A 17,330-nucleotide genomic window follows, 5' to 3' on the forward strand; every position below is an offset into this window, starting at 1 on the left:
CTTGATCGGGATGCCTTGTGCACGGTCACTCATGCGCTCGTTACCTCTCGCCTGGATTATTGTAATGCTCTCTACATGGGGCTCCCCTTGAAGTGCACTCGGAGGCTTCAGTTAGTCCAGAATGCAGCTGCGCGGGTGATAGAGGGAGCTCCGCGTAGCTCCCATATAACATCGCTCCTGCGCAGACTGCACTGGCTGCCTGTGGCCTTTCGAGTGCGCTTTAAGGTGCTGGTTACGACCTTTAAAGCGCTCCATGGCTTAGGGCCTGGGTACTTACGGGACCGCCTGCTGTTATCACATGCCTCCCACCGACCTGTACGCTCTCACAGAGAGGGACTTCTCAGGGTGCCGTCCGCCAAGCAATGTCGGCTGGCGGCCCCCAGGGGAAGGTCCTTCTCTGTGGGGGCTCCCACACTCTGGAACGAACTTCCCCCGGGTTTACGCCAAATACCTGACCTTCGGACATTCCGTCGCGAACTGAAGACGATCTTTTATTTGCTGGGCTGTCTTAAATTGAATTTTATCCTTTATCAATTTTTAAACGGGGTTTTTAGTATGGAAATTTTTTAATTTTAGGCTAATTTAAATAAGTTTTTTAAATGGTATTTTAATCTGTATATTGTATTGTTTTATCTTGCCTGTACACCGCCCTGAGTCCTTCGGGAGAAGGGCGGTATAAAAATCAAATAAATAAATAAATAAATAAATAAAATAACTATACAATATATAAGCATATATATAAGTATGAGTATGTAATAACTATATTAATTGGATATAACAAAAGGAAATAATAGGACAGGAACAGTAAGCACGCTTGTGCTCTTATGCACGCCCCTTACAGACCTCTTAGGAATGGGGTGAGGTCAATGGTAGACAGTTTTTGGTTGAAGCTTTTGGGATTTTGGGAAGAGACCACAGAGTCAGGTAGTGTATTCCAGGCATTAACAACTCTGTTACTGAAGTCATATTTTCTGCAATCAAAATTGGAGCGGTTAACATTGAGCTTAAATCTATTTCTCTCACACATTCCCATTGTAATATAGGGAAGGGCTTAGAAGAAGCCAGATCATGCTATACTGTAAATGGCTGCCATGGGCATGACCTATCATTATCAGTCACTGTCACTGTCAGCCACACCCACCTACGAAAAAAACCTGGGGGGAAAATTAAAATGAGAGGACTAGAAAGCCTGCAGGCAGTATATGAAAGAGCCGCAGTGGCGCAGTGGTTAGAGTGCGGTGCTGCAGGCTACTTCTGCTGATCACCAGCTGCCAGCAGTTTGGCAGATCGAATCTCACCAGGCTCAAGGTTGACTCAGCCTTCCATCCTTCTGAGGTGGGTAAAATGAGGACCTAGATTGTTGGGGGCAAATAGGCTGACTCAGTAAATCACTTAGAGAGGGCTGGAAAGCACTGTGAAGCAGTATATAAGTCTATAAGTACTATTGCTTCTATACTATCATCCCTTTATATCGTTTAATATATAGCAATAGCACTTAGACTTATATACCACTTCATAGTGTTTTACAGCCTTCTAAGCTGTTTTACAGAGTCAACATATTGCCCCCAACAATCTGGGTCCTCATTTTACCCACCTCAGAAAGATGGAAGGCTGAATCAACCATGAGCTGATGAGACTCAAAGTGCCGGCAGCCGGCAGTCAGCAGAGGTAGCCTGCAGTACTGCTTTCTAACCACTGTGCCACCATGGCGCCACCTTGTATATAGCAAAAAATATAGGAAGAGTTAAACTGGATTAGCACCCAGCAGCTTGGTAGCTGGTGTTATAGTTCAACCTCAGCTCTTTCATTTTTGGTAAATGGGCATCATTTGATCGGTCCTGTTCATCACTGCCACCATTTTGTGAACTATCAACCTTTTCCCACTGAAAGGCATTTTGTGAGAGAACCACCATTTTTCTTCAAAATTCCAAAGACAGAGTAGAGAATTAACTACTCTAAATGCTGGACTTAATTAATGCTGGACTTAATTGTAACTTAGTAAACTCAAAAGCATCCAATTTGTTCTTTTCTTATTCCAGAGAGGTAGGGTCCTTTTTAACTGCTCTGCTATCTTCCATATCACTGCCTCACCAATTTTGGCAAAAGCAAGACTGTTGCAACAATGCCCTTTTTCTCTCAAATTTTCCCAAAGACCAAAAAGAAAATTCTTCATAAAGCAATGGATCCTATGGAGCAGGGGTCTCCAACCATGGCAACTTTAAGACTTGTGGACTTCAACTCCCAGAATTCCTCAGCCAGCAAAGCTTTTTGCAGCATTTCCAAGCAGGTAGGAATATATTATTTTCCTGTTTTCTCCCTATCCCACTCACAACAACCTCTTTTGTTTCAGCACTTGAACCAGCAGGACGCTGGGTTATTTTAAGTCTGTTCATTGATTTTCATAATTTATGTATAAATAGTTTTGCCAGCAATCCTTCCAACTGAAGAATCAGAATCATAGGGCTGCAAGGGACCTTGGAGATCTTCTATTCCAACTACTTGCCCAAGACAGGAGACCTTATATCATCCTGGACAAAGGGTTGTCCAATCTTTTCTTGAAAAACCTCCAGCTGTTGTGACCCAGGCCTAAGTAGGTAGTAGGAAACTCAGTCAGTATAAAAACAAACTTTGTTAAAACATTCTCAGCCTAGTCCAACTAAATTAAGCAAATTCCTCCCAACACAATTCTTCAGTCCTATCACCAACCTTGGTCCAATTAGGCAAACTGCCAAAGGCCTTTCTTGGCAAAAGTTCAGAAGACATCGCTACGAAACAAATGCAGCAAGACAAAACTATCAAGATTGTTTTCCAGCAAAGAATCCAAACTCCATTGCTGGTCATTTAAGCCTTATGTGAGGGGCCCATCATCTCTTGGCCCTACTCCCGAGTCGTCCTCTTTGCTTTAGCTGCTCTTGCCTTCTGGCAGCTCTTCTCATGCGTGCATTAGGAACAGGCTCCTCCTGTTCCTCTGCCTCACTACTGTCAACCTCTGGAGGCTCTGGAGTCCACACATCACTCCCCGATGGCCCTGGCCCCACCTTTGCCTCCGACGCCGAGCCCTCATCCAGGCCTTCCCCAGCCTCCAGGACTGGTCCATGCTCTTCCTCAGCCTCATCGCTGTCTGACTCAGTTACCAGATCCACAGGCTGCTGGCGGACCACAACACCAGCGATGAAGCACCCAGAACTCAGAGAGGTAAGTCATTCCACGGATTAATCATTCTCACTGTCAAGATTTTTTTTCTTTAGTTCCCAGTTGGATCTCTCTTTAAGGAGCTTCGGCCCAGTGCTTCTTGTCCTGTCCTCAGGTGCTTTGGAGAATAAGTCTTCCCTGTGTGTTGTGGTGTAAGGAAAGAAAACTGCATTCTAGAACTCAGCAGCTGGCTGCTTTCAAGAAAGGTTCATTTTGAGAAATATCATATTTTTCAGAGTATATGACGCATTGGACTATAAGACGAACCGGAATATAAGACGCAGCTAAATTTACAGGAGGAAAACAAGCAAAAAAAAATAGTTTTTGGCCTCCATGCATTGAATTTTTGCCATCCCAGGCCCCCCGAAGCACTCTGCAGTGCTCCGCATGCCCCATTTTTGCCAAAAATGCACCATTTTTGGCCTGCAGAGTGCTTCTGGGGGCTGAGGAGAGCAAAAATGCAATGTGCGGAGGGCTTTGGAGCCCAAAATTGGGCCTGTTTTTAGCAAAAATGGGCCATGCGGAGTACTGCAAAGTGTTTCTGAGGGCCAGGGAGTGTGAAAATCTGACACACAGAGGGGTCAGGAGGCAAAAAACACCCGTATTTGGTCTATAAGACGCACCTAAATTTTCACCCACTTTTAGGGGGGGGGAAGGTGCATGTTATATTCCGAAAAATATGGTAAGCTACATCTTACAGACTGGAGAGGATCCCTCAGTAGGGTGTTAAACAGGAACAAAGGGTCAGAAGTCAATGTGCAGCCAAGACTGAGGGCAAGCAGAAGTGGTGGAAACTAAGATTCAGGAGTTTCACTGGAAAGCTACCAAAACAAGGTCCGCAGATGGATCTACTTGGAATCTCAGAAAATTCTAGCTCAACCCATAGATCATGAGAAATAAAGATAGAGAATAGAGATCTGAACTCAGGAAGACAAATCCGATGTGATGATTATCACTGATATTTGGTGGAATGTTACTCACGATTAATACAGCAGTACTGGAAGGCTACAACTTACTCAAAATGAACAGAGCTAGTAGAAAAGGCAGGGATATTACACAGACATTCTGAGTAACAAAAACAATTTGGGGGGTGTATTTTTCCCCCTTTTGCCACAGGAAATATTAATCCTTGTGTTTCTTTGGGTGGAAATGTAATATAGCAACAAGTACAAGTAATCATTGGGTTATAACACGATTGGGACCAGAATTCCTGTTGCTAAGCGATGTGATTGTAAAGAATGACATCGTACAACTAAATTGCTTAGTGATGGAAATCCCCACAGTCCCGGTTGCCATTGTAAGCCCCGGGCTATGTGAGTCATTAAGTGAGGACCTCTTGTGGATATGATGATTATGGTATGTGATTATGATGCGGTCATAATCACATAGGGGAAGAGGCAGGAAATCTAAGCAAGCAGGCTGGTGGGAGAGAGCTGAAGGTAAAAGCTACATGTGGGCAGATGATATGGACAGGCAGGTAGGTGCTAGGTGCAGATGCTAAGGTGCACAAGAAGGGGTGTATGGTGCTGCATGTGGGCAGGGGGGCTGTTGACGGGTGCCACAGAATGTGGGCGGGCAAAAAAGCAACGGGAGCAACTTTTGACTTCCTGCTGGCTTCCCCATTGACTTTGCTTCCCCCATTTGACATTGTTAATTGCAAGCTGGATACTGAGTACAGAGTGTCTCAGTACAGAGTATCTCAGTACAGAGCACATGACCACAGGAATGCTGTAATGGTCTGAGCTCCAAAAATCAGTTACAAGTCTCATCATTCATCCCCACTGTAACTCTGAGTGGTCACTAAACGAATACTCCTAACCAGAGGACTACTGTACCTGTAGCTTTCAAAAATCTAAGCTTTCATAGAACTTAACCTATCTGTCTTATTTTGCAATGCTGATTTTGGTTGTGACCAGGGGTAAAATTCAAAAATTTTCCCTACCAGTTCTGTGTGCGGGGCTTGGTTGGCATGGCAGGGGAAGGATATTGCAAAATCTCCATTCCCACCCCACTCCAGGGGAAGGATACTGCAAAATCCCCATTCCCACCCCACTCTGGGGCCAGCCAGAGGTAGCATTTGGCGGTTCTCTGAACTACTCAAAATTTCCGCTACCGGTTCTTCAGAACCTGTCAGAACCTGCTGAATTTCACCCCTGGTTGTGACTGCTGCTGGATCTCCATTTATTCCTTTTCTCCTTACTTCCCAAGTTAAGAAGAGACTGGATAGACACTTGTCTGAAATGGTAAATTAGACTAGAAGACCTCCAAGTTCCCTTCTGACTCTATTATTGTGTATCCTGTATCTTCGTGTTTTTCATCTATTACAATGTTTCTTTCTAGTTTACGGAACACAGAAAACATGAAAATCCTGTAGAAAGAAGTTAGGCATGAATAAAACGACAAAAAAACGGAAGTCCTACTATTGTGGGGAGCTTATTTTTCCAGATACAAAAGTCGCTTATGATGTTCTTCACAAAATGGTACAGGCAGTCCTTGACTTACGACCAGTTGGTCAGTTGGACCGTTCCAAATTCTGATGGCGCTGAATGAGGGGGGGCTTGTGACGGGTCCGCAAAGCTGCAGCTGTGCCAGGGGGTCCCCACAGTCATGTGATCGGGATCCAGACACTTGAGTATGCAGCTCACAATTACAACATCACAGCAAACCATTTATGTGATCACCATTTGCATCCCTGCTGGCTTCCTGCAAAGTCAGTGGGGAAGCTGGCAAGAAAGGTCACAAGTCACTTCTTCCATTTTTTTCCCCATTCCTTGGGAGTAACACACACACACACACACACACACACACCGCCTGTCTGTGCTTCCAGTGCCTGCCCATCGCCCTAGCCAGCCTGCCTCCTGGCTCCCTCAAAGCTTAGATCAGGGGTCACCAACCTTTCAGACCTCAGGGACCACTAAATTCATAATTTTAAATCCCGTAGATCACTAATATGATCTGCCTAAGGACTGGCTGGGTGGGCGTGATCAACTCAATGTCACTCATATCGAGGGTGCCTTGTTAGCCTCTATTCGCCCCTTCCCTCCCCACCCGGGCTCCTTAGGGCCCCAACAGGAAGCAGCAGTTGGAGCTAAGAGAAAGAGTTGGCAAAACAGCTCAGTTCAAATTGGATCTGGCCGAGAAGGAGGCCCAGTAGAAGCATCTTACTGAGGACTAGGAGCATAGGCTTTCCAAGCAGAGGGAAGACCTGCAGGAGTGCAAGGCCAGGTACCGGTGCCTGGAGGCTCAGTGGGCTGAGATGGTCAGCCAGTTCCAGGCCATGATTGCAGTCCCACTGGAACAAGGTCCTCCGGCTCTTTGCCACCAGTGGCAGTTCCCTCCAGCCTTTGCCCAAAGCCCCACACCAGTAGCTGAAGCAGACCCCAAGTCGGAATTTCTGCCCCCCCTCTGATCCACACAAAAAGACCCCGAAGGGGGAGACTCTCTGCAGCAACACATAAATTCATTGCACGTATCTGTCCCAGGGGCTGTAGTTTGAGGACCTCCAATTTAGTGCAATATAAAAAATGCAAATAATTTTTCTGCGGACCACCAAAAGTTGGTGACCGCTGGCTTAGCGCACAGGACTGAAGGAACTTTCTCCTGGGCTCTAGGCTCTTCAACCTCTTTATCAATGAGCTAGGGGAAATTCTTTCCCTTGTACAATATAATCCTCCCCCCACCCCTCAAAAAAAAGATATTATAATGGATTGGGGCAATTTATCTATCTCGTTAAATGAATTTTTTTGATCACATGACTGTGGAGATGCTGCAACGGTCATGAGTGCACAAACCAAGTTGTAAGTCACTTTTTCCAGACCCATCGTAACTTTGAAGGTCTAGTCATAAATTGAGGACTAGTCATAAATTGAGGACTGCCTGTGCCGTACTTGCAATAAATGGAATATCTCTATCTCTATCTCTGCGTGTCTGTACAGGTAGTCCTCGAGTTACGACCAGGCCAAAATTTATGTTGCTAGGTGGAACATTTGTGAAGTTGACTTTGCCCCATTTTATGATTTTTCTTGCCACGATCGTTAAGTGAATCATTGCATTTGTTAAGATAGTAACACGGTTGTTAAGTGAATCTGGCTTCCCCCATGGGCTTTGCTTGTCAGAAGGTCGCAAAAGGGGATCACATGAGAGACGACTTCCGGTGTCCAGTGGCAACGGTCGTCTGGAGGCGCTTCTCCTGCCTCCAGTGCCCGAATCCGGCCGCCGCCGAGGCCCCTAGGGGCCAGGTGTTCCGAAAAGGACACCTGCCGCACGGACGGCCCGCCAGGGGCCTCCCAGCCGACATACAGGACTGGGGGGACCGATGCTGGCGCGTCCTAGGCTCGGCGGGGTTCGGAGGCCACAGGCCACGGCCATTACTTTGGTCGTCGCCTGGGCCGCTGTGCCCGGTGACACCGGGGCTTTGGATTTATAACTGCAGCAGCCTGGTGGTGAACAGGGAACGGAGAAGAATTGAGGAATGGAGAAGGGAAGGGGATATCGGTAAACGCGAGTGGAGTGCTCCGGAGTGCGGGGGGGTTTTTCTCCCCTGCGGCTGGAAGGAGCACGAGTCATTCTGGAGAGAGGAGAACTTAAAATAAGAAGATTACCGGTTTTGTGGAGCTCTGGAGAGAAGAGGTGATGGAGAAATTTAGGAGGGAGGGTTTGAGGCCCCCCCTCCCTCTGGGGAACAATGGTGGCGTCCAGCTTCCGCCTTCACTATGAGAATCTTGATGACATCACTTCCCTTCGGCTTCCTGGTTGACTAACTGTACTCTGGACTCGTTGCTCCTGTGAGTGCCCCCTGGTGGATCCGGAGGAAATTACAAGGATACTGTGCTTGCCTGAGGATTTTGAAAATTTTTTAAATGGCAAAAGGTCAGAGACCAACTGCTGGAGAGATGGAGAGAATTCTGGAAAAGTTATCCAATATGGACAAGAAACTGGATGATTTGCAAAGAGGCCAAACGGAAATAAGAGCAGAAATTGTGACTATCCAAAAGGATTTAAAGGATACTCAACAAGTCTCAGCAGAAAACAAGCAGAAAGTGGAGGGTCTGAGGGTGAGATGCGGGCAGTGCAGAAAAGAGAGGAGACGACAGGCAATGCTGTGCTTGACCACAGATGGATAAAATGTCTTATTTCCTTAGGTTTCAAAATTTGGAAGAAGTGGACCAAGAAGATTTGAGAGATGTTGTGACTAAATTGTTGGGAGAATTTCTTGGGAGAGGTGTTGATTTTATGAATTGGGATGTGGATCGAGTTTATAGAGTTAATTCACAATATGCACGCACGCATGCAGTTCCCAGAGAGGTTCATGTCAAATTTGTGAGAAGAGAGACGAGAGATGAAATTCTTAGAAAACATAGGAGTGGGGCACTGACTTATAGGGGCAGGGAGATAGCCATTCTGAGGCAGATTCCCAGACAGGTACGTGAAATGAGAAAGAAATATTACTTTTTGTCAAGCAAATTGTACCAGAAGGGAGTAGGCTTCAGATGGCTGATGCCAGAGGGATTGATGATTTTCCGGGAGGGCATTACGAAAAAAATTAGTACAATTGCGGAGGCTGCGGCCTACGTGGAGGAACACAAAGCCCTCCTGGAATTAGATGACCCAGGAATTGAAGAAGGGGAGGTTATAGACCATGGGGCGGAGGCGGCTGCCGCTGTTGCGGCCCTGGGGTTGGGTCAGGGTGGACCCAGAGTTCTGGGATCCAAAACTAGGAAGTGACAAAGATATTTGGTATTGTGTTGGTTTTCCTTATTCTCTTCTGTATGATATTCTGTTTATTCTTGACCCTTCTTTATTGCGTATGTAAGATTTGTAAACTTAGCTACTTCGTGTTACCTGCTTGCCATATGGCTGTTGTATGTGTTTAAAATCTGAGCAAAATTCTTATCTTGTATAAGAAAAATGAAAATTTACCATACCTGATATGTATTTGTATAAATCTTTTTTGACCAATAAAAACTTTTTTGAAAAAAAAAAAAAAAAAAAAAAAAAGGGGATCACATGATTTCCCCCCTCCAGGACCTGCAACCGTCATAAATATGAACCAGTTGTCAAGCATCTGGACTTTGATCATGTGACCATGGGGATGCTACAGTGGTCATAAGTGTGAAAAATGGTCATAAATCACTTTTTTCAGTGCCGTTGTAATTTTGAATGGTCACTAAATGAACTGTTGTAAGTCCAGGACTACCTCTATCTATCTATCTATCTATCTATCTATCTATCTATCTATCTATCTATCTATCTATCTATCTATCTATCTATCTATCTATCATCTCTTTATGTCTATCTCTAACTCTCTCTCTCTCTCTCTCTCTCATTTGTCTGTCTATCGCTATTTATCATCTCTCTATGTCTCTCTCTATATATCTCTATCTCTCTCTATCTCTCTATCTCTCTATTTATCTAACATTTGTCTATCTATCTCTATTTATCATCTCTCTATGTCTCTCTCTTTCTCTCTCTCTCTCTCTCTATCATTTGTCTATCGCTATTTATCATCTCTATGTCTCTCTATATATCTCTATCTCTCTCTATCTCTCTAACTCTCTATTTATCTAACATTTGTCTATCTATCTCTATTTATCATCTCTCTATGTCTCTCTCTTTCTCTCTCTCTCTCTCTCTATCATTTGTCTATCGCTATTTATCATCTCTCTATGTCTCTCTCTATATATCTCTATCTCTCTCTATCTCTCTAACTCTCTATTTATCTAACATTTGTCTATCTATCTCTATTTATCATCTCTCTATGTCTCTCTCTTTCTCTCTCTCTCTCTCTCTCTCTCTCTCTATCATCTGACTCCAAACACCACAAGATTCATACTTTTATTCTGGAGATTTTGTAATAAAACAAGACAACCCAGCTCCCGAAATCAATTGGGTTACACGTAATTTGGTATGCAAACAGAGAGCCTTTTTAAAAAAATTATAACATTGTTTCCTGCTCTATCCAATAGCTCAAGAATGTTTATGACAGAGATATAAATCAATCTGTTGAAAGTCTCGGTAGGATGAAAGGTTGGGATTAAAAAACAACAAACCCAAGCTACCGTCACAATACAAAGGTTACATGTTTCAAGCACATTCACAAATTTGTCAAAGCTTCAATTTTAGAGGATTTCAAATGCCCAGAATATTATTTATTTATTCGAGATAAAGAAAGGAAATGTCAAAATCTACAGTCAGTCAATACCTTTATTTGGCTCGGACAAACATGAGTAACATTCTAAATGAAAACTTCAAGGCACTTTCTAGAATGCTTTAGAAGGCTCTTTCTTGGAGGATTTTAAAACCAAAAGCCATCAACATCTAAACATTTTCAAAGAACCCACACAAAAGAGCCAAATTTTTGTATCTCTCTGTTTCCCAACCTCAGCACCCTTAAGCTGCATGGAATTAAAATTCCCAGAATTCTCACTTTGAGAAATATTGCTATGAGAAATCATATGTAAATCCTTTCATAAAACAAATATAAAGAGTTCCATCAAAGGCAAAACTTGACATCCCTCCTATGACCTGGAACCCGTTTTGCATGCAAATGTTTAGATTTGGAACTAGAAGTTATTCTCGGGTATTTGATGTTTGATATGCCAAATGGAAAGAGAAGCACTGTTCCCCCCTTGTCTATGCTTTAAAACAAAGCGTAGACAGACGCATTAACTTCCTTCTCTAATATTTTTTGTCTATGGGTAGTCCTTGACTTATGACTACAACTGACACCAGAATTTTGGCTGCCTAAGCAAAGCGGTTGTTGAGTGAGCCACGCCCAATTTTACAACCTTTCTTGCCGTGGTTGTTAAATGAATCACTGTCCTTAAGTGAATCACAGGTTACGTCAATATGGTTTCCCCCGTTGACTTTGCTTGTTGGGAGCTGACCAGGAAGCTTACAAATAGCAGATACAAGAACCAGTGTTGGGATTCAAAAAATTTTACTACTGGTTCTGTGGGCGTGGCTAGGTGGGCGTGGCTTGGTGGGTGTGGCAGGGGAAGGATACTATAAAATCTCCATTCCCACCCCACTCCAGGGGAAGGATCAGTGGTAGGTTGCTGGATTGGGCGAATCAGTAGCGGCGGCAGCAGGAGGCTCCGCCCACCCACCCAGATGCGTGGCACTTACACACGAGCAAACTGGTAGCAAACTAAATTGAAACCCACTCCAGGGGAAGGATACTGCAAAATCCCCATTTCCTCCCGGTCAGCTGGGACTCGGGAGGCAGAGAATAGATGGGGGCGGGACCAGTCAGAGGTGGTATTTACCGGTTCTCTATAATTACTGAAAATTTCCACTACCGGTTCTCCAGAACTGGTCAGAACCTGCTGAAACCCACCTCTGACATGAACCCAGGATACTGGAAATACGTGCCTGAATTCTGATCATATGATTGTGATGATTCTGTTGACCAGGGGTCTGCAAACTTGGCTCTTTTAAGACTTGTGGATTTCAATTCCCAGAGCAAAGCTGGCTGAGGAACTCTGGGAGTTGAAGTCCACAAGTCTTAAAAGAGCCAAGTTTTCAGACCCCTGCTGTTGACAATATGAGGAAGGGTTTTTCTGTGCCGTTGTAACTTCAAATGGTCACTAAAGCAAGTGGTTGTAACCAAGGACGAGCTGTATTTGTTTCCTTAGCGGACCAGAGAAATACCCCTAGAACAGGAGCCCCCAACCCCTGGGATGTGGCCCACTACTGGACAGCAGCCTATTCGGAATTGGCCAGAGTGAGTGCTGGCCAGAGCGAGCACAAGCGCGTGACTCAAGTTGTGTGAGTGGCAAGCCGGCAGGAACTTGGCTGAGTGCGCACCAGCCCACCGCTCTCATGGCCCAGTTCCCCTCCACACCCCAGCCAGGCCGCCAAGCCGCAAAGGTTGGGGACTACTATATAGATAGTCCTTGGCTTACAACAGTTCATGTAGTGACCGTTTGAAGTTACCAAGGCACCGAAAAAAGTGACTTAAGACATTTTTCACACTTACAACCGTTGCAGCATCCCCATGGTCACGTGACCACAATCCAGACACTTGGCAACGGATTAATATTTATGACGGTTGCTGTGTCCCAAGGTCATGTGATCCCCTTTTGCGACCTTCTGACAAGCAAAGTCAATGGGAAAGCCAGATTCACTTAAGAACTATATTACTAACTTAACATCTGCAGTGATTCACTTAACAACTGTGGCAAGAAAAGTCGTAAACTGGGGCAAAACTCACTTAACTCTCTTGCTTAGCCACAGAAATGTTGAGCTCAAATTGTGGTCATCAGTGGAGGATGACCTGTACATGGAAGATGAGAAGTCAGCCACTAGCAGCTAAATTTGTCATCCCAGCTGCCAATCTGAAACATAGTGGAGCCCTGCAGACCATATTATTACAAGAAAGTTGTATGTAATTTAGGATGCTGCTTAAAGTAATTTGTTCTTTATGCTACAAGTCTGTTCAGGAACCAGATGGCGTTGAGGTAAGATTTTTACAGTTATGTGCAGACTTTTGTAATCATTCCCAAGTTTCCTAAAGAGTATTTGATAGCGACAAACATTTCCAGGGACAGGATATGGTATGTCGAGTTAGTTTTACCGATAATGTTTAAGAAAATGATTTTTAAAAATAGTAACAGACTACTTTATAACAGGGGTCTCCAACCTTGGCAACTTTAAGACTTGTGGACTTCAACTCCCAGAGTTCCTCAGCCAGGCTTTGAAGTCCACAAGTCTTAAAGTTGCCAAGGTTGGAGACCCCTGCTTTATAACACATACAGAATTCCTGCATTCTGTGGGATTACATCTTTTTCTCAGCCTCAATAACTTTTAAGCTGCTGGCTGGAGAATTCTGGGAGTTAATGTCTAGATACCTTAAAGTTGCTACTGGCGAGAAACATAGGATTAGATTAAGCAACCAAGGTGTCCCCAACTCATCCAAGATCTTTTGAAACTGCAAATGGTGAAACCGTGAACCTGAACAGCCCTTAATCACATCATTCTCCGAAGATTGCAAAAAGAGAGCAAGGGGGGGGAAAATCACAGCCCAAAAGTTGGGATTTCTAAAACATTTATGTGGAAGACTGGGTTCCAAACCTAGCAATCTGGTCAACCTCTTTGCAATACCTGTAGGATATTTTCAGCTGGTGCAATTCTCCACCCCCATTTAAAACAGACAAGCTTGGAGAGTCCTGGTTTTTCCTTCAGGTTTGGCAAAGATGTTGCTCCAACCCAGGTTACAAGTCCTTAAGATATTCAGTCCCCAGGTGTGTTAAAAGTAACCTAGGCAGGTTACTTTTAACTTCTGCAGGTTCTGCCTGGCCAGGTGGCTCAGTGACTAAGACGCTGAGCTTGTCGATCAGAAATGTTGGCAGTTCAGTGGTTCGAATCTGCGTGTGCGGGGGGGGGGAGGTTGGACTAGATGGCCTCCAAGGTCCCTTTCAACTCTGTTACTGTTAGGTTAATGAAATTACAAGAACCGAGTTTGTACATTCTGCTGAAAGAGTAGCTGGTTAATATCCAGTATGAACGGCTGCCCCTCCCCCCAAGTATTTTCCTCTTCAACCTGTCAGAACACCCCCTTCTTCCATCTCATGCTCCCTTACAGATAGTCCTCGACTTACAACAGTTCATTTAGCGACCATTCAAAGTTACAACGGCACTGAAAAAGGCGACTGATGACCATTTTCCACACTTACGACCATTGAAGCAACATCCCTGTGGTCAAAGTGATCAAAATTCAGACACTTGGCAACCGACTCATACTTACGACGGCAATAGCGGCCCAGGGTTTATACGATTTCCCTTTTGCGACCCCCTTCCACGAAAGGAAGCCAGGTTCACCCAACAAGCGTGTTACGGGCTTAACAACTGCAACGATTTCCCCATCTTAGGTCGCGAAACGGTGCAAAGCTCACTTGGCCAATGTCGCACTTAGCAACATAAATCCCGGGCTCAACCATGGTCGTAAGACAAGGACTATCTGTCCTTGGTTAATCTGGCCCTCCTAACTGAATGGGATTTTTTTTTTATTTATTTTTTTGCCTCCAAGGAAGAAGAGTTAGTTGTCAGGAGCTTCTTTTGTATCATTTTCCACCCTGCAGAGCAGCACCCCCAGAAAGTGTGTGTGTGTGTGTGTGTGTGTGTGTGTGTGTGTGTGTGTGTGTGATTAAATCATTATTTTCTCGCCCCCTCTGCCCCCGCTCCCCGGTTAAGACAAGGGTGATCTCTAAGAAAGTGACCCACCGCTTCTTGGATAGAGAAAGAGAGCCACTCACTCGCCTCTCTCTCCAGCGACCCGCAAGCTGTCGGTTGCGCTTTTCCAACCCTCGGCCAGTCCCCACGGCTGCGCTTGGAAATCTCTTTTCCCCCCCCCTCGCCTCCCAGCGTCACCTCGGAGCTTCACTTCGGACTCTTTCGCGGCTCTCACCTCGCCAGACGTCCCGGGACAGCCCCGCGCTTGGCCGAGCATCCGCTTTCCTCGGGTCCTGGACCAGAAGATGCAAACTGCGCAGAGGATCCGGCGGGAAAGGCAGCGCCGTCCGTCCGCTTCCCCTGCAGCGACCTTTAGAGAAAGTACCGCAGAGAGCGGCGGGGCGAGGAGGGGGGCGGGTGGTGGAGAGAAAGGGCGACCGGCGCGAAGAGATCCGAGCGGAGTTTGATCACCGCCTCTGCCTCCTTCGGCTGACATGCAACCCGGTGGTCGCAACGCGCAGCCCGGCTTTTTTTTTTTTTTTCCTTTTCTTTCTCTGTGTTATTTTTAAAGGAGGCTCGGCGGCGTCACCTGCCGGCTGTCAACCTGCACTGCAGATCGCGGGAAGGGGGAGGCGAGATGCGGCCGGAGGCGAAGGCGGTGGCACAAGAATAGAATAGAATAGAATAGAATAGAATAGAATAGAATAGAATAGAATAGAATAGAATTTTTTATTGGCCAAGTGTGATTGGACACACAAGGAATTTGTCTTGGTGCATATGCTCTCAGTATACATAAAAGAAAAGATACGTTCATCAAGAATCGTAAGGTACAACACTTAATGATAGTCATAGGGTACAAATAAGCAATCAGGAAACCATATCAATATAAATCGTAAGGAATGGTCTTCCCAACTTTTATTCTTTATTGGCCAAGTGTGATTGGATACCCAAGGAATTTGTCTTGGTGCATATGCTCTCAGTGTATATAAAATATACCTTCATCAAGGTACAACACTTACAACACATAAGGATAGTCACAGGGTACAAATTTAACACTTAATGATGCAACACTTAATGAGAGTCATAGGCTACAATTAAGCAATCAGGAAACAATCATGGACAGTATAAATCGTAAGGACACAAGCAACAAACAACCCGAAATCCTGTCCGCATGCACAAGCGGACGCGTAAATGGAGACGCACAGACCAGAGATGGATTTCTGCAGGTTCTAACCAGTTCTGGAGAACCGGTAGCGAAAATTTAGAGTAGTTCGGAGAACCGGTAATAAAAATTCTGACTGGCCCCACCCCCATCTATTCTCTGCCTCCTGAGTCCCAGCTGATCAGGAGGAAATGGAGATTTTACAGTATCCTTCCCCTGCCACGGCCACCAAGCCATGCCACGGCCACCAAGCCACGCCCACAGAACTGTTAGTAAAAAAAATTGAAACCCACCACTGGCACAGACACACACACACACACACACACACACACACATCCTGAAAAGTTCACTTTGTTGCCAAGGGCCGCCGATCTCTCCCTTAGGTGCATGGGCGCTGATGCCCTTTTGGCTATTAGTGAGTAACGGCACTCAGAAATCGCCAGCCTGGGAAAATAAGCTTCGATTTTCTCACCATCGCCGATAGGATGTGTGTCCGCACCCACGCACAAATGGACACACAAACGGAGACACACAGACACATCCAGAGACACACACAGAGAGAGAGAGAGAGAGAGAGACAGACAGACAGACAGACAGACTAGGTCGATCAGAAAGGTTGGTGCTTCAAATCCCTAATACAGGTCTGCAGGGGTTGGACTAGATGACCTCCAAGGTCCTTCCAGCTCTGTTACTGTTACATACAGAGAGAGAGAGAGAGAGAGACAGACAGACAGACTAGGTTGATCAGAAAGGTCGGCGCTTCGAATCCCTAGTACAGGTCTCCTGCGTGCGTAGGGGGTTGGACTAGATGACCTCCAAGGTCCTTCCAGCATGTTACTGTTACATACAGAGAGGGGGGGGTCACTTCGTCCCAAAGGGTGGCTGACCTTCCCTTGGGTTCACGGGCACTGACGATGCCGTTTTGGCTCTTGTTGGCGAGTAAAGGCGCTCAGCATCGGCAGCCTGGGAAAATAAGCTTCATTTTTTTCTCACCGTCGCAGGCAGGAGAACGATTGCGGGCAAGGCTAGGGGTTTGCTTTGTGACCTTTGCTTTGCTCTCAGTCTAGGTTGGGATGGTGGGGGAGGGGTTGTGGGCGGGTTGCCGTTGGTTTCTCCCTCTTTTTGGGTGAAGGTGAGGATTCCCCAGCTGAGGATGATGGGGAGGGGAAAGTCCAAAGTATTTGGAAGGCAGTGGTGAAATCCAATTTTTTTTACTACCGGTTCTGTGGGCGTGGCTTGGTGGGCGTGGCAGAGGAAGGATATTGCAAAATCTCCATTCCCTCCCCACTCTGGGGCCAGCCAGGGGTGGCATTTGATGGTTTTTATTTATTTTATTTTATTTATTTTATTTTGTCATAACAATATATGTAGGTATCATATAAAAAGATTATATAATATATAAACACATATATGAGTAAATATAAGGAGGTATAAGCATATGTGTATATAGGAAGAAGAAAAGAAAAACAATAGGACAGGAACGGTAGGCACTTTTGTGCGCACTGCTCAAAATTTCCACTACCGGTTCTGCAGAACCTCTCAGAACCTGCTGGATTTCACTCCTGCTGGAGGAGGGAAGGATCGTGGCGTGTGTCACGCATGGGAATTGAGCTTTCAAGGTCGCCGCGCCGTGCCAGATCTGCAGATTTCATCGCCTCATTGTGCGATTGAGTAACACTCGTTGAAAGATGGTGCTTCTTGCTTAACTTTTTATTGTAGGTTTGAGCTGACAGGCAAATGAAACGCTATTTTTTCCTTAGCCTTCTCCCGTACAAAAAAGCACATTGTATTGTCTTCTTTCCCA

The 17,330-nt window shown here is 45.4% G+C and overlaps 1 protein-coding gene across 1 annotated transcript in view; it reads right to left on the minus strand.

Moving 5' to 3' along the window:
- Positions 1–14,846, minus strand: part of RERG (RAS like estrogen regulated growth inhibitor) — a 163,300-nt gene extending 148,454 nt beyond the window's left edge. Inside the window, exon 1 of the mRNA XM_058191444.1 lies at positions 14,600–14,846. The gene's annotated coding sequence lies outside the window, so the exon portion shown is untranslated. The remainder of the gene's footprint in view (positions 1–14,599) is intronic.
- Positions 14,847–17,330: the final 2,484 nt, after the last annotated feature.

The sequence above is a fragment of the Ahaetulla prasina genome, chromosome 7 (assembly GCF_028640845.1).
Source record: "Ahaetulla prasina isolate Xishuangbanna chromosome 7, ASM2864084v1, whole genome shotgun sequence".
Taxonomy (NCBI): Eukaryota; Metazoa; Chordata; class Lepidosauria; order Squamata; family Colubridae; genus Ahaetulla; species Ahaetulla prasina.